This window comes from Vombatus ursinus, unplaced genomic scaffold (genome assembly GCF_900497805.2).
Source record: "Vombatus ursinus unplaced genomic scaffold, bare-nosed wombat genome assembly UNPS02007284.1, whole genome shotgun sequence".
In the NCBI taxonomy this organism is placed as follows: Eukaryota; Metazoa; Chordata; class Mammalia; order Diprotodontia; family Vombatidae; genus Vombatus; species Vombatus ursinus.
Genome location: NW_020947062.1, coordinates 25,510,993 through 25,525,951, shown reverse-complemented (window position 1 = coordinate 25,525,951; position 14,959 = coordinate 25,510,993).

Sequence of the window (14,959 nt, the reverse complement as noted above, 5' to 3'; positions counted from 1 at the left end):
TTTATGTTGCTCCCAACTGTTCTTTCTTGCTTTGAACATCTTCAGATCTAAATTTAAGACACTGATAGATTGTGGTAAATTTGCTCTTCAATTAAACAGAGACTTATCTCTAAATTTAAAGGATAGGAATCTTCACATTGGATCAATCTAGATCCATATTTTAATTTCTTTTTCCAGTGCTCTGTTTTATCAGAACATTCTACTACCATGTTTTAGATTCTGGGCCCCTAACATTTTACCAAAAACAAAATTACCCAGTTAGCCCTATTGTAGTCCTCATTCACAAAGGCAGCTAATTTTTGGACTTAGAAGCAGTACACACCTGCGTAAGGTGATAGCTGATCATCTGTTCATCCATTCATTAAGGAAATAGGACTGTTTTACTTAGGGCAAGTGAACTGGACTCTTGATTTTATGCTATTTTCAATCACTTTAACCTGATTTTACCTATATAAAAGTTCTGATTTAAAGGGAGAGGGTGGGGATAGCCCTCGAGATGTTCTTGAACTTCAATATGAATTCAAAGTTATATTTGGAAGGACCAAATACTACTACTGTTTTAAGTACTCTAGTTCAAGATGTTATACAGTATGCCAAGAACACTACCAAGTCTAATGATGTAAAAGGTTTCTAGCTAAGCAGCTAAAAATGAGCTGTTATTTTGAAACTTGTTTGCATAAATGTGGTTGCAGATTCTGTATTTGGGCTTTATCTAACCACAGTTTAAATTATATAAATGTGAACTATGATATTTATGATTATGCTTGTTTAGATTATTTGAGTTATTTACAGTGAAACTGCCTATTTTTCTTTGCTTTTGAAATTCTGTAAAAGAGTCTGGAAATGCCTTTAACTTAAAAAAAAAACAAACCTTTATGTGCCTTCCAAAAATGTACTGCTTCTCCTAAAGGCCTCTTTTCAGAATCCTTAATATAGAATTTAAGAGGGGAAATGGACCCATACCTTAAGTTCTCTTTTAAAGTTAGCATATTTTTATTGGGAAAATGAGCAGGAACATTGTCATTATTGATCTTAGAACAGTTAAAGCACTGAGAAAGTAATGGCTAGTCAAGAGAAATTGTAAGTGACTGTCATCTTTTTGGGAAGGGTAAGTGGATTCTAGTTCCAGCTTTGCCAACTTTGTGATGAACAAATCACTTCCCAGTTCTCATACTCAGTTTTCTCATTGGCAAAGTTAGAAGATCTCGTTTTTTTCTGGCTCAAAATTTAGATTCCTAAAGTAAAATGTTCTTTGAGAAGATGTATACTGTATATATCTTTACCATTGCAAGCATGTACCTTCCTTTACCTAGCACAAATTGTTGCAGTTTCATCTTTGGGTCAGGTTAATTATCACTTAATAAAACACAACGGATTCCTTCCCTCGGGCTGAGTTACATTTCTGGGGGAAAAAAAAGTGTGTTTGTATACACACACACAATTATACTCTGAAGGCCATGTGCCCTAGGATGGTGCACTTTGGAGTTGATAGTTTAAATCCCGGGTTCTCCCAATTGACCTGGGACATCTCCTAACCTCCCTTGGCCTCGGTTTCTTTATCCGTAAAGTGAGGGGTTGTATTACCTTTCCAACTCTGATGCTACCAGTCACTCAATGCAGCCAATGCGGAAACAGTTTTGTGAGGGCATGTACCTCATAACAAGATTTCTTGTAGTCATCAGCAATTTAAGGGAGTTAAGAGAATAAGAACAGTTTTGTGACTAAATCAAGTTCTATTTTTGAAATTTGTGGCATTTTTCCCTTTACTGCCCCAGGCCTTAAAACTGGCGTTTTGATTGGTAAGTTCAATAGTGGAAAAATGCTGATAAGATTTTTGTAACATGAATTATGCAGAAAAATGTAGTATGGTACTGTGCAATTTGGTCTTTAAGACGATTACAGTACTTCTCGTAGGTTAATATCACATTTGTAAAATAGTTTTAATTCATAGTAGAAACTGCACTGTACCCAAAAGTGTTACGCTAACTACCTAGTTTACAGAGGGCCCAAAAGAATATGTTCCAGAACAGCCAAATTTTTTCAGCAAGAATGTGCATAAGGTTGGGCAAAGGACCCTTTTAGCACCTGTCTTAATATGCACAGCTTTCCAACCTCAAGCAAAGCCACCTACTGAACTACTTTTTGTCTGTGGCTTTCTGGACAAAATTTTTTCCTCCTGAGGAACTGAGCTCAGGGCTACGTTTTTCAAGCCTCCTTGAGGTAGCAGTTTAGGAAACTAGTTTGTTGGGAAGTTTTCTTCCAATTTATCTACCCTAAATTTGTCTCTTATGTTGTTAAATTGTATGTCGTGTCCGACTCTTCGTGATCCCATTTGGGGTTTTCTTGGCCAAGATACTAGAATGGGTTGCTAGGACCTGAGGCCGAATTTGGACTCGTGGAAGATGAGGGTTTCCTGATTCCAAGCCCTGTGCTCTGCCCACTGCGCCACCTCGCTGGCCCACGTTTGTGTTCCCACCCATCGCTCCTGGTTCTGTGTTCTGGGACAGGCGGTACAGGTCTCATCTTCAAATACTTCTACAGCTATCACTTTCTTTAAACCTCCATGCCAACTTTCTGCGACTGACCCCCTTGAATGACATTTCCTGGTTCCTCACCCGCCTGCTACCCAGACGTAGGGTCCCGGGCCCCAGCTGCAGGTTACCGACGACAGAAAGCTAGCTAGTGTAGCCAGAGACCTCTTCCCGGGAGTCCGCGGGGAGCCCTCCTACGCTTTGCTCGATGGGCGCCACGGCGAATAACCCGCGCGGGAGAGTTTAATCTTTTAGCTAATTAGAAAACGGTTGCTGGGCAGGCTCTGGGACTGTCCCAGCAAATCAAAAGCAGCGCACCTGACAAGAGGCGCGATTTTTCTGAGCTAATGAAACGAGGCCGTAGCGGCCGGGAAGCCGGGGGTGGGGCCTGCTCTGAGGAGCGTGTGGGCGCGCGGAGTCTGGGAGTCTCCCGAGCTGCAGTCGTACACCCTGGTATTCTGGAAGCGCTTATCAGCGATACAGCCCCTGGACATACCCTGGGCTGAGGCGGTGCTGCAAAGTCTGCATTAGCCCGCCCACCATGCGGCCATGGGGCATGGGGGCGGATGTGGCATCTACGTGGCCCTGCCCCGCCTCGTCCTCTCCCAGGAGAAACTTTCCGGGGAGCTCAAGGTGGGGGAAGTTGTGAGGAGGGATCTGAGGTGAAGGAGTAGACGAAGAGCGAGGTTGGCCGCGGTGACCTAGGTCCGGGGAAGGAGGGGGCGGGAAGCGGGGTGGGAGAGGAGGGGATGCTCTTCCGGTCCCGGTCTGTGTCCGGGGGTGGGGCCGTTGCCTCCTCTCCCTTCGTCCCTCCCCCACCGTTTCTGGGAGGGGCGGATGCCGAGAAGACTGCCCCCAGGGGATCCCCGCCGGGTGCTCCTTCCTGGTTGTCTGGGTGCCGTTGGCGGTTACCGCCCCAGGGGGTCTCCGAAATGTTGTGTTTTGTGTAAAGTTGTTACACAAATTTAGTTCTTCATTGTCCCGTAGTTTGAGGAATAAAAATTGTAATTTGTAATTAAGTATTATAATTTTGTATTTTTAGTATTGTAATTTGTTATGTGATTGTAATTGTATAGGTACATTGTATATGTACATTTGTACAAAGTATATGTAATTGTCATATATGTATATATGTACATATATAGTATATGTAAATAATATATGTAATTGTAATTTAGTATTGTGAAGGGATATGTAATCCCTTTGTAATTAAGTATTGAGTAAATGTTCACCTTAAGGATTTTTTTTTTTTATTTCCTAAGTGTACCCCTGCACCTGCGTTGGCTTCACTGGCCTATTCGGTGTCGGATTATAGTCTGATGTTAACTGGCCTGAAACTCACCAAGCCAGCGTTTAGCACAGTGCCTGGCACGTAGTAGGTGCTTAATAAAAGCTTATTGATTGACTGAAACAGCAAATCCTTCAGCTTTTCATAGGGCTTCATGCAACTATTTGGAACAAAACTTTGCCTTCCCAAGCAGGCAGTCCTTACTATGATGAAATTCTTCGGCTATGCACCTAACTTGCATGAAGTCTAGTGTTTTATCCAGATGATAATTTTTTAAAAAACGTCTCCTTTTCTGTCTTAATCTGCTATAATTTACTCTGGGTCTACTGTATGCCAGAGAGGCACTATCATAGGTGCTGAGGATGCATGTGTGTGAGGGTGTGTAGATACACACACACACACACACACACACACACACACACAGTATGAAGCAGTCAGTATTCTAGGAGCTTGCATTTTGAAGTAGAAAATAACAAATTGGTTTATTCCCACTAGTACTAATTTTCAAAATTCATGTAGAAAAACAGACTTCTTTTGCTGTTGAAAGTATTTCAAATAATGACTTCAGTCGTGAATAGAACCAAAAGAAAGTTTGTTTGCATGGGTCTTTGGATTGGTAATACACATCAAAAAACTAACCTCTTTGGTGTAACTGGTAGCATCTTGAGTGGTAAAGCTGAAAAATATTTAATGACAAGATGACAAGTATATTAAAAACCCAAATCTGTGATTACATAGGTACAAGGAAGTTCCTGGTAAAATAACTTCTTCCACTAATATAGATTAGCAATTTCTGCAATTCACAGTCTTGTGCATTAAAAGGTTAAGTGACTGACCTAGGGTTATGCAGCCAGTACATGTATAGAGCAGACTTGAACCTGCTTAGTACTGATTATAAGGCATTCTGTATGCTATGTGCTGCACCACATCACCTCAGTTCTATTTTTTTAGTTAAATTTTTTTTATTATGAACTTAAGCATATACAAACTCGAATATATTCAAAGAACAGAAAGAAAAGGATTCCATGAGAAACCATGAATCTCATTACGTAGTTTGTTTTAAGAGAAACATTAAATTTAACATGACAATACCAACACTGCCCTGCTTGTCTGTCCCCAACCAAATTTCCTTTTATTTTTGAATGTATTAATGCTCTTTTGTTTCTTTTTTTAATCACTATTACTACCTTACTCCCTCCACTCTCGTAAAAGCCCTCCCTTGTAACAAATAAGTATAGTTAAGCAAAACAAATCCATGCATTAGTTGAAAATGTATGTCTTATATACCTCTAATCTCTCACCTCTCTGCCAAGTTTCCAGTCCTTTGCTGCAAGAAAAAGTTCTTCTATAGGTATATTTGTACATATGAATATTTTTAGGGCATATGCCTTCCATTAGTGTCACAGTTAAGTGACTCTTGGGATACAGTTCAAAATTGCTTTGCAGAATGGAGCAATACTGAAGAGGTCTAGAGGTTTTGGGCGTGCTCGAACGGACCCCCCAAGATCATGGCACCGGGTCTGCCTGAATGAATTCAACCCAAATCTTCTTCCAGCCAGAGAAAAAGTTTATTAAAGATAAATCACATATAGGCCAGGTGACACCCATGAGTACGAGCGGGCATGAGACAGTCTCAGCCTTTTGGGCATGAGATTCTCAGCATCTGAATGGGGGCTAAGGTGAATCTTAAGTACAGAATGACTGTGAGAGGGATTTCAGAGTGGCCAAGTAGTTTGGGGTGACGGGAGGAAGGGCCTAAGGAGGTCTGGATGGGAGTGACTAGTAGGCTGGGGTGAACAAAACTCCTGGGTCCGGACCTCTAGTGGTGCCTAGCTAGGATTAAGGGTGGGAAATGGCCAGGGGCCATAGGTAGGTAAAACAATGGAGGGAAGATTGAGTGTAGCCACAATGAAAGGCCAGTTGATGGGACTATAGAGTAACTTTGGGTGGCCAGAGGAAGTGGGGGGGGGGGGTTGAAAATGGGTCTAGGTGAGAATTCCATTTGGAAGGTCTGAGAGATTAAACAGACAATGGGAATAGATAAGGGAACTGGAAGGTAAAAATTTGCTTTCAAAGGGAGATAAAGAGAACTTTCAAAGGGAAATAAAGGCAGTTTATAAGGACAAACAGGAGCCAGGTTCTTTTTAGGGCTGGGGAGGAAGGCACATGAATAAGATCAAAAGGTGAGGCTGAGGCTTTGGAAGGGCAAAGGTTTCAGCTTCTGAAACTGAATGAAACCCTCATCAATACTAGCATTTATATGATCTCTAAGGTTTAGAGGTGATTTACAAATGATATCTCATTTAATCCTCAGAACAACCTTGTAAAGTAGGTGCCCCTATGATCCACATTTTACCTATGAAGAAACTAAGACTGAAAGAGGTTAAGTGACTTGCTTAAGGGTCACAAAGATAATGTCTGAGGTTAGATTCCAAGTCAGATCTTCCTAACTCCAAGTCCAGCACTATCCACTAGATGAACTAGCTTCTAGTGCATTCAAGACACTGTTCCTCCTGCTCCCCACAACTCCAGTAATTGTCATTTTCCTTTTTTTAAAATCATGTTTGATAATCTGATGGGAAGGATCTCAGTGTTTTAATTTTCATTTCTGTTTGCATTAATGATATGGAACATTTTTTAATATGACTTGATAATTTGTATTTCTTTTGAAAGCTGCCTATAATCAATCCTTTGATCATTTATCAGGGAATGGCTCTTGTTACATATTTGTCTCATTTCTCTGTAAATCTTAAATATCAGAATTTTATCACAGAAATTTGTTGCAAAGGTTTTCCTCCAGTTGTGTTTCCAGTACCCAAAAGAGAAAGATTCTAAAAAAAAAATCTGTCTTGCTGTTAACCAAGGCAAAGGAAAGGATAATTTCTTTGTAATTAAGCATTCTTCAGAATCCTGTCTTGATTAGAGTGTGGGTAAAAGGATAAATTGTGCTATGTAATATTCATGGCAATAATAGTTCAAAGACTTGAAAATAACTGTAAAACTACTAAGGTCTTTGTTTTGATTCTTTTGTTGTTACTCGTCTCACAATAGTTTGTGGGACTTTGTAACTGCATGTGGAGAGATGTAGGATAGGTATATAGGTATATGTGAGGTAATAGCTGAATAAGATAGAAGAAAAAATATTTGCTGATTTATAATCTTGAACATTAGTGAACCAACTTCTCCTATGAAGAGGAAATAGGTTATAGAATGGGTAAGAAGATAAGGCCCAACAATGTGTTGCCTACAGGAAACATATCCAACTCTGTAAATATAGTAGTGTTTCACAGGAATTTTTGAAAGTTAAAAAACTCTTTTTTAGAAATATTGCTTATTTGTATCATAGAGTAAATCTGATAATAAGAATATGCTGAGAATTGTGTAGTGCACATAAAATAAGTTGGCTAAACTTTATTGCTGAGTTAGGCTTTTTAAGGAAATTGTTTAGCTTCTTTGTGGATAAACGTATGTTCCAGTACCTTATTCATGGATAATTTTTTTGTATTTTTAAAAATTTTAACTGTAAATACCAAATGAAAAAAGGAAAAAAAAAATGCCACGTACACAGCAGAATGTAAGAGAGAATTCAATATAAAATAATAAGTTTACATTTCAAAAAAACCTATATAACAAATATATGGTTTTCAAAGCTACCCAGCTTTGCTTCCTTGTTGGTTGGTTTTCTTTTGTTCTCCGCTATGCATCTTTTACTGTTTTTCCCTCACCCTCCCCCCAACCCTAAAGGTTTACAATTAAATTACAATTAAACTCAGATATATATACATATATAGATATCTATACACATACACATATACACTCATACACATATACGTAAGACTGCACTATGCTTATTTTCACCTGTCGTCTGTTTCTCTGAAGGTAGATAGCATCTTCCTTCATAGGTCCAAAGTTTTCCCCCAATTTTCTGCATTCCTTCTATTCTTGGCTACATAAGTTTTATTCATACAAGAAAATTTAATTTAAAATAATAGAAATTATCCTTTTTACACTTCAACAGTGTTCTGCCTTATAGTTTAAGGTCTGATACAGCTGAATCTACTTCCTTTGCATCTTTTTTCCTGGTTTCTTTGAAGTTCCTGACCTTTTGCTCTTGCAAATGAACTTTGTTATTTTTTCTAATTCAGTAAAATAAATGTTTTTTAGTAATTTAATGGGGATGACCTTGGATAAATAGATTAGCTAGGTAAAATTGTCATTTAAAAAATTATATTGACTTTACCTACCCATGAACAATAAATATTACTTCAGTTATTTAGATCTTAGTTTATTTGTATAAAAAGTATTTTATGTTTATGTAGTTTTTGTATCTGTTTTGGCAGGTATACACTGAGATATTTTATACTGTCTAGGTATTTTAAATGGTCTAAAACAATGTTGAATAATATTGCTGACACATAATGTAGTTTCTCTATTTTTTACTTTTGATTAAATCTATTTTAACTTTAACTTTGTTTGAGATCATGATTACTATCCCTGCTTTTTTTTTAGTTTGTTTTTTTTTTTAAAGGCAATTGGGGTTAAGTGACTTGCCTAAGGTCACACAGCTAGTAAGTGCCAAGTGTTTGGTCTGAGGCCGGATTTGAACTCAGGTACTCCTGACTTCAGGGCCAGTGCTCTATCCACTGTGCCACTTAGCTGCCCCCTATCCCTGCTTTTTTTACATAATAAATTCTACTCCTGCCCTTTATTTTAATCTTTGTGTGTATCTCTCATTTTTATAATGTTTCCTGAAAGCAACATATTGTTGAATTCAAATTTTTAATCTCCTATCCATTTCTTTTTTATGGGTAAATGTGACCCATTCACATTCTAAGCTACAGTTACTTGTGTATTTTTCTCCTTTTTTTTCCTCACCGTCTATCTCTCCCTATTTACCCTGTCTCCTCACTCTTCTACTTTACTTCTACCTGCCATCTTGCCCTTCTATTTCTTAACCTACCCATCCCTCTAAAAGTCCCTCCCTTATCCTCTTCCCCTCACCGTATCACCTTGCCTTTTTATTTCTTTCTGAATTTAGAAGACTTTTATACCCTTCTAGATTACACACACACACATACATACACACATTGTTCCCTCTTTAACCCATTTCTGATGAGTAAACTATCTTCCCTCCACTAACTTCTTCTGTATCAATTTCTCCTTTTATGCCTCATTAGTATAGGATAGTCAATCCTTTTTATCTCTCCCTACATAGTTTTATTTTTTTTAAATCACCCCATCATGCTCAGCTCAGCCCAGACCTTTCTTTCAAACTACCCAAATAATGATGACAGTCATAAAAGAACTGCTAATATTTTCACATATACAAAGTAAACAATTTGACCTTATTGAGTCCCTTATTGACCTTTAATGTTTATATTTCTCCTGGATGCTATGTGTCTAATTTTCCCTTAAGTTCTGAGGTCTTTGTCACAAAACCTGAAAATCTTTCAGTTCATTAAATGTTCATTTTTTTTTATTCAGTATTATACTTAACTTTGCTAGGTAAGTTACCCTTGATAGTAAACTCTATATCCTATAAATGGATATAGTATCCTCTTCTGAAATAACTCATGTGATATGGAACTCAACTTCCACGAACATGGCCATTTTATATTTGGGAGAGCTCTAATGGTTAAAAAATGGTTTTTGGCTGATTTTTTTTTGTATTAAATAAACATTTGCTTACTTACAATATCCACCTACTCCTAATTATCTGCTCTAAGATCAAAAAGTCTAATCCAAGGGTGGGGAGCCTGTGGCCTTGAGGACACAAATGGTTTTCTAGGTCCTTGGGTATGGCCTTTTGACTACATACATATATGTAAGACTGTAGTATACTTATTTCTACTTATCTCTTTCTCTGGAGGTGTACAGCATTTTCCTTCATAGGTCCAAGTGTTTCCATGTTTTTTCTAAATCAACCAGCTCATTATTTTCACAGCAGTATTCCAACATAATCACATCCTATTTGAGAGATTGTCTATGAAAGTTTTTTCCCCAACTTTCTACATTCCTTCTGTTCTTGATTACATTCATTGGTTTTATTTATACAAGAAAATTTTAATTTAAGTAATTGTAATTATGCATTATATACTTCAACAATGCTCTCACCTCATAATATAGTTTAAAGTCTGATCTTACTGAATCTCCTTCCTTTACATCTTTTTATCCTGGTTTCTTTGAAATTCCTGACCTTTGGTTCTTCCAAATGAACTTTGTAATTATTTTTTCTAACACAGTAAGATAATTTTTTGGTAATTTGATTGGGATGGCATTAAATATATAGATTAGTTAGGTAAAATTGTCTTTTATTATATTGACTTTACCTACCCATGCACAATAAATATTGCTCTAATTATTTAAATCTGACTTTATTTGTATAAAAAGTTTTTATGTTTATGTTCTTATAGTTCCTGTATCAGTTTTGGCAGACATACTCTCAGATATTTTGTACTATCCTTAAGTAATCTAAAATAATATTGAATATTATTGGTGACACATAGTGTAGTTTTCCTATTTTTCTCTTTTCATTAAATCAAGTTTAGCTTTAACTTTGTCTGAGATCATGATTATCACCATTGCTTTTTTTTTTACATAATAAATTAAGAGTTCTAGTTGTTAAGTAATAGAGTTCTAGTGTCCAGAATGAGGGAGGTGATACTTTTGTTATCCTTTTCCCTGAACAATACATATATAGAATATTGTATCCAGTTCTGGGTTCCGTATTTTAGAAAGGACAGTGTATCTGTCCCTTTATTTAGAAGGGAATGTATCTAGGAGAAGGTATACAAGATAGTGAAATGACTGGAAACCTTTTGTTTTTTTGTTTTTGTTTTTTTATTAATTTTTTTTTGATTTATCAATAATCACTTCCATATGCTTTTGAGTTTAAAATTTTTCTCCCCCTTCCTCCCCACCACCTTCCCCAAGACGGCACACAATCTGATATAGGCTATACATTTACATTCATATTAAACATATTTTCAACATTAGTGATGTAAGTAGAAATTAAAATCAATAGGAGGAACCATCAGAAAGAGGAAACAAAACTCAACAGAAGAGAACAAAAATAACAATTGGGCTTTCATAGTTCTTTCTTTGGGTGTGGATAGCATTTTCCATCACAAGGCCTCTGGAGATGTCTTAGATCCTTGTATTGCCAGGAAGGGTTAGGTTTATCAATATTAGACTGGAAACCTTTTGAAGGAAATGGTGGTTTACCCTGGAGAAGAGAAGAACTGGGAAATGATGGCCATGTCCATATATTTAGAAGGATTGGGGTGGAGAACCTGCAGCCTCGAGGCCACATATGGACTTCTAGGTGCTCAAGTGTGGCCCTTCAACTGAATCCAAATTTCACAGAACAAATTCCCTAAATAAAAGTATTTGTTCTATAAAACTTGGACTCAGTCATATTAGGCCGTAAGTGTAATATTTAGAAATACTAAATGTAATGTATTTGACTAAGGAATATAATTATTTAAGCAGCTTACTACCTACACATTGAAATATTTTAGGAAAGTGATAACCAATTTTGTTGAATATATATTGAACATTTATTAAATTCTATAATGACTTAATTACTTTGCAACTGACATGTCTATAACTCTTTAAACATACCTTTGTTTTGTTTTGTGTTTTGTTTTTTGTTGTTAGGCAATTGGGGTTAAGTGACTTGCCCAGGGTCACACAGCTAGTACGTGTCAAGTGTTTGGTCTGAGATTGGATTTGAACTCAGGTCCTCCTGACTTCAGGGCCGTGCTCTATCCACTGCGCCACCTAGCTGCCACAACATACCTTTGTTTAAAGACATTCTGTGAAAGTGTATTCCTAAGTTTCTAGACTGCTTTATTTAAAGTTATAATTATACTGCAAATACATAATCTTACATTTTCTAACTGATTGAAATTTTACTATAGTAGCAAAAAATTTCCATATGAACAATCTTAAATATTGTAGCTGATATACCTTTCGAGAACTTTGGTTCTATATGGTAAATGTAAATTTATAAATTTATTAAGTTTGCTTTTATGTCTATTAACTTAGCAAATTTGAGTAACCATATGTTTTGAAAAATATACTTCGTATAAGTTTCTATGAAAATCTCATTGATTTTTATTTACTGCCTGAACATTTAAATTTGAAAATACAAATATTTTCATGAAATTATTAAGCATGACACTCTAGCATCTTAGTTGTCTTTTAATGAAAGTACCTGAATATGTTTAGATGATATTTTAAATGAACTTAATCTTAATTAAACTTATACTTTGGTCAGGGATCATAAAACCAAGATAATTATTAAAACCCTCACTAGGGAGGTTTCTTTAACATCTTACATGATTGTATTGGGGTATATTTTAAGCACAGTTTTAACTGTTCCTATATAGGTAAAAGATACTTAATATAGAGGACAACTTTGGCAAGACTGTCTCATTTCAGCATGAGCATCCACAGGATTTGTGAAGTTTGGTAAGGAGTCTTGGGAGATGGGATGATGGTGGAGGTGAATGTGACTTGTTTTATGCTCTTGAGTTTGGGGACCACCTGTGAGTTTAATTTGAACTGATTGTATTGGTCAATTCCAAATGATTGTATTCATTTTTTTTTTGTTATTGTTGATTTAGTTGTACCATATTCACATACAAAAGATGCATCTTTTTTTTAAAAGTGGATCTTTTTTTAAAAAGAGATCTTTCTATATTAAATACTTTTTATAATGTGAATAGTAGACACCAAACTGGACAAGTCAACAAGCATTTATTAAGAGCCTGCTATGTGCTAGGCATTGTGCTAAACACTGGGGTTACAAAGAGAGGGCAAACAAAAGGTGGAAGGCCTACTGTGTATCTGGCACTGTGCTAGGTGCTTTACAATTATCTCATTTGAAACTCGCAGCAACTCTGGGAAGTAAGTACTATTATAATTCCCACTTTACACTTGAGAGAACTCAGGCCAAAGAGGTTAAGTGACTTACCCAGGGTGACACAGCTGTTGTCAGAGGCTGGATTTGAACTCAGGTCTTCCTGAATCCAGGCTCAGCTCTGTATCTACTGTTCCATCTATCTGCTCTTACAGAACTGACAGTTTTAATGGAGAGAGTATGCAAACTGTGTACAAACAAGATATATACAAGATAAATCAGAAGTAATCTCAGAGGGAAGCCACTAAGATTAAGAAGTCTGTGGAAAAACTTCTTGCAGAAAGTAAACCTGTAGCTGAGGCTTTGCAGGAAGCCAGGAGGAAGAGATAGGAAGGAGAAAGTTTCTGGGAAACAGCCAGTGAAAATGTCTGGAGATGAATGTCTTATTGGTGAAATATCAGACTAGTGTTATTGTATCATAGAGTTCATGGAGGAGAATAGTGTGTAATAAAACTGGACAAGGCTGTGACTCTTTAATTATTATCCCTCAATTTTCAGATTTTAAAAATTGTAATTCTAAGGATGGCAGTAAGAGAACACAAAAATCATTGAATAGAATTTCTTTATTTAAAAGAAGAAGGGAGGTCTCACTCAATAAGGGTGAGTGACTGAGCCTAGGTCACTCAGCTGACAAAAGATCCCAGCCAGCTTTTGATCAGACATCTGGGGTGGGTTGAGTAAGCGGTCTAGAGTCCAAGAGCTTGCAGAATGCCAAGGAGGATGAGAGGCAGGTAATTGGGGGGTAGGACCATCTGGCTGGGTAAGTTGTCAGCTCTGGCTCCTAGATCTGAATGATCCAATAAAGCAGGAAGGTACTAACTGCAAGAACAGGAAGTGGTTTTTTGTTTGTTTGTTTTTTAAAGTTAGGCAATGGGATTAAGTGACTTGCCCAGGGTCACAAAGCTAGTGTTATGTATCTGAGGCCGGATTTGAACTCAGGTCCTCCTGACTCCAGGGCCAGTGCTCTATCCACTGCACCACCTAGCTGTCCCGAAGCATTCTTTTAAGTTATTGTACTGAGGCCTGTAAGCGTTGCTAGTGCAGTGCATGTTGGGTGCTTGGTTCTCTCCACGGACATTTCCAAACAGAGAGAATAGTTTCTTGTTCTCAGAGTCTTGGATCGGCCAAAATCTAAAACCTTATTCTGGGAACTGCCTGGTGGGACCCCTTGGTGTTAACCTGGGCCTTTTCCTTCCTGAGTACATATATCAAGAGTCATTTCATCTGGAGGATCCAGGAAAGATAGGGAGATTGGGTCGTGTTCTGTCTCTGCCAGATTTTCACAGGTTATAATTTGTTCCTTTATTTCCATTTTGGTTGGTGGCAATATGCCTGAAGCTTTGGATCACAGATGTTTCTTCAGAGTCCTAGGTCTGGGATCTTGAGGGCTTCAAGTGCCTTAGGAGGCCTTAGTCTTGGTTCTTGGATGCTCTGTCTAGTCTTTAGGATTTATTTAGTAATAAAGGAATCTTGGTCCCAAGTGCAGCCATTTTATGCTGTGGTTTGGGAAGGGATCTCAGAACCAAAAAACATTCCCCCACAGCTCCACCTCCTCTGTAAAGTTGATCACAAGTGAATGGGAGAGGCTATGAGAATTTGATCCTAAAACAGTTGTGGCCTGGAAAGTGTGAATTCCTTTGTCGGAGTGGTGAGAATTAAATAATCAACTGAGGGGAGAAGAAAAGTTGTTTTTTCACTTGGGGGGAGGAATATATTTTATTCTAAAGAAGGAAATTGGCTGGAAATTTTATGGCACCCGAAAATTGGATTCTTTTTTTGAAGATGTTCAGAGGAATACAGGACTTAGATTGATTCTTCCTCTATCTTCCTCTGACTGTGTGATCCCTGAGGGCGGGCGGTGAGACCTGCTGCTCTTGCTTTTCCTCCAGGCTATCAGACCCCTGAGGGAAGGACTCCTCTTTTGTCCCTTTACCAGTTGCAGTTTTGTACCTCAGAGATCAAATCCTTTGATATTGTGTAGAAAAACCACTTGTGAAACACCCAGAAATATGCAGATCATTTGATAGCCTCAAAAAGAGCTAGAAGGGGCACCTTGGAGACTGTCTAGTCCAACCCCCCCATTTTATAGATGGTGAAACCGAAGCCTAGAGAAAGGAAGTGATTGGTTCTGGATCACACACCTATTAAGTAGCAGTTTCCACTCAAACCAAGCTTTTTCAGACCATTGTTCTTTACACCCACACTACCCTACCT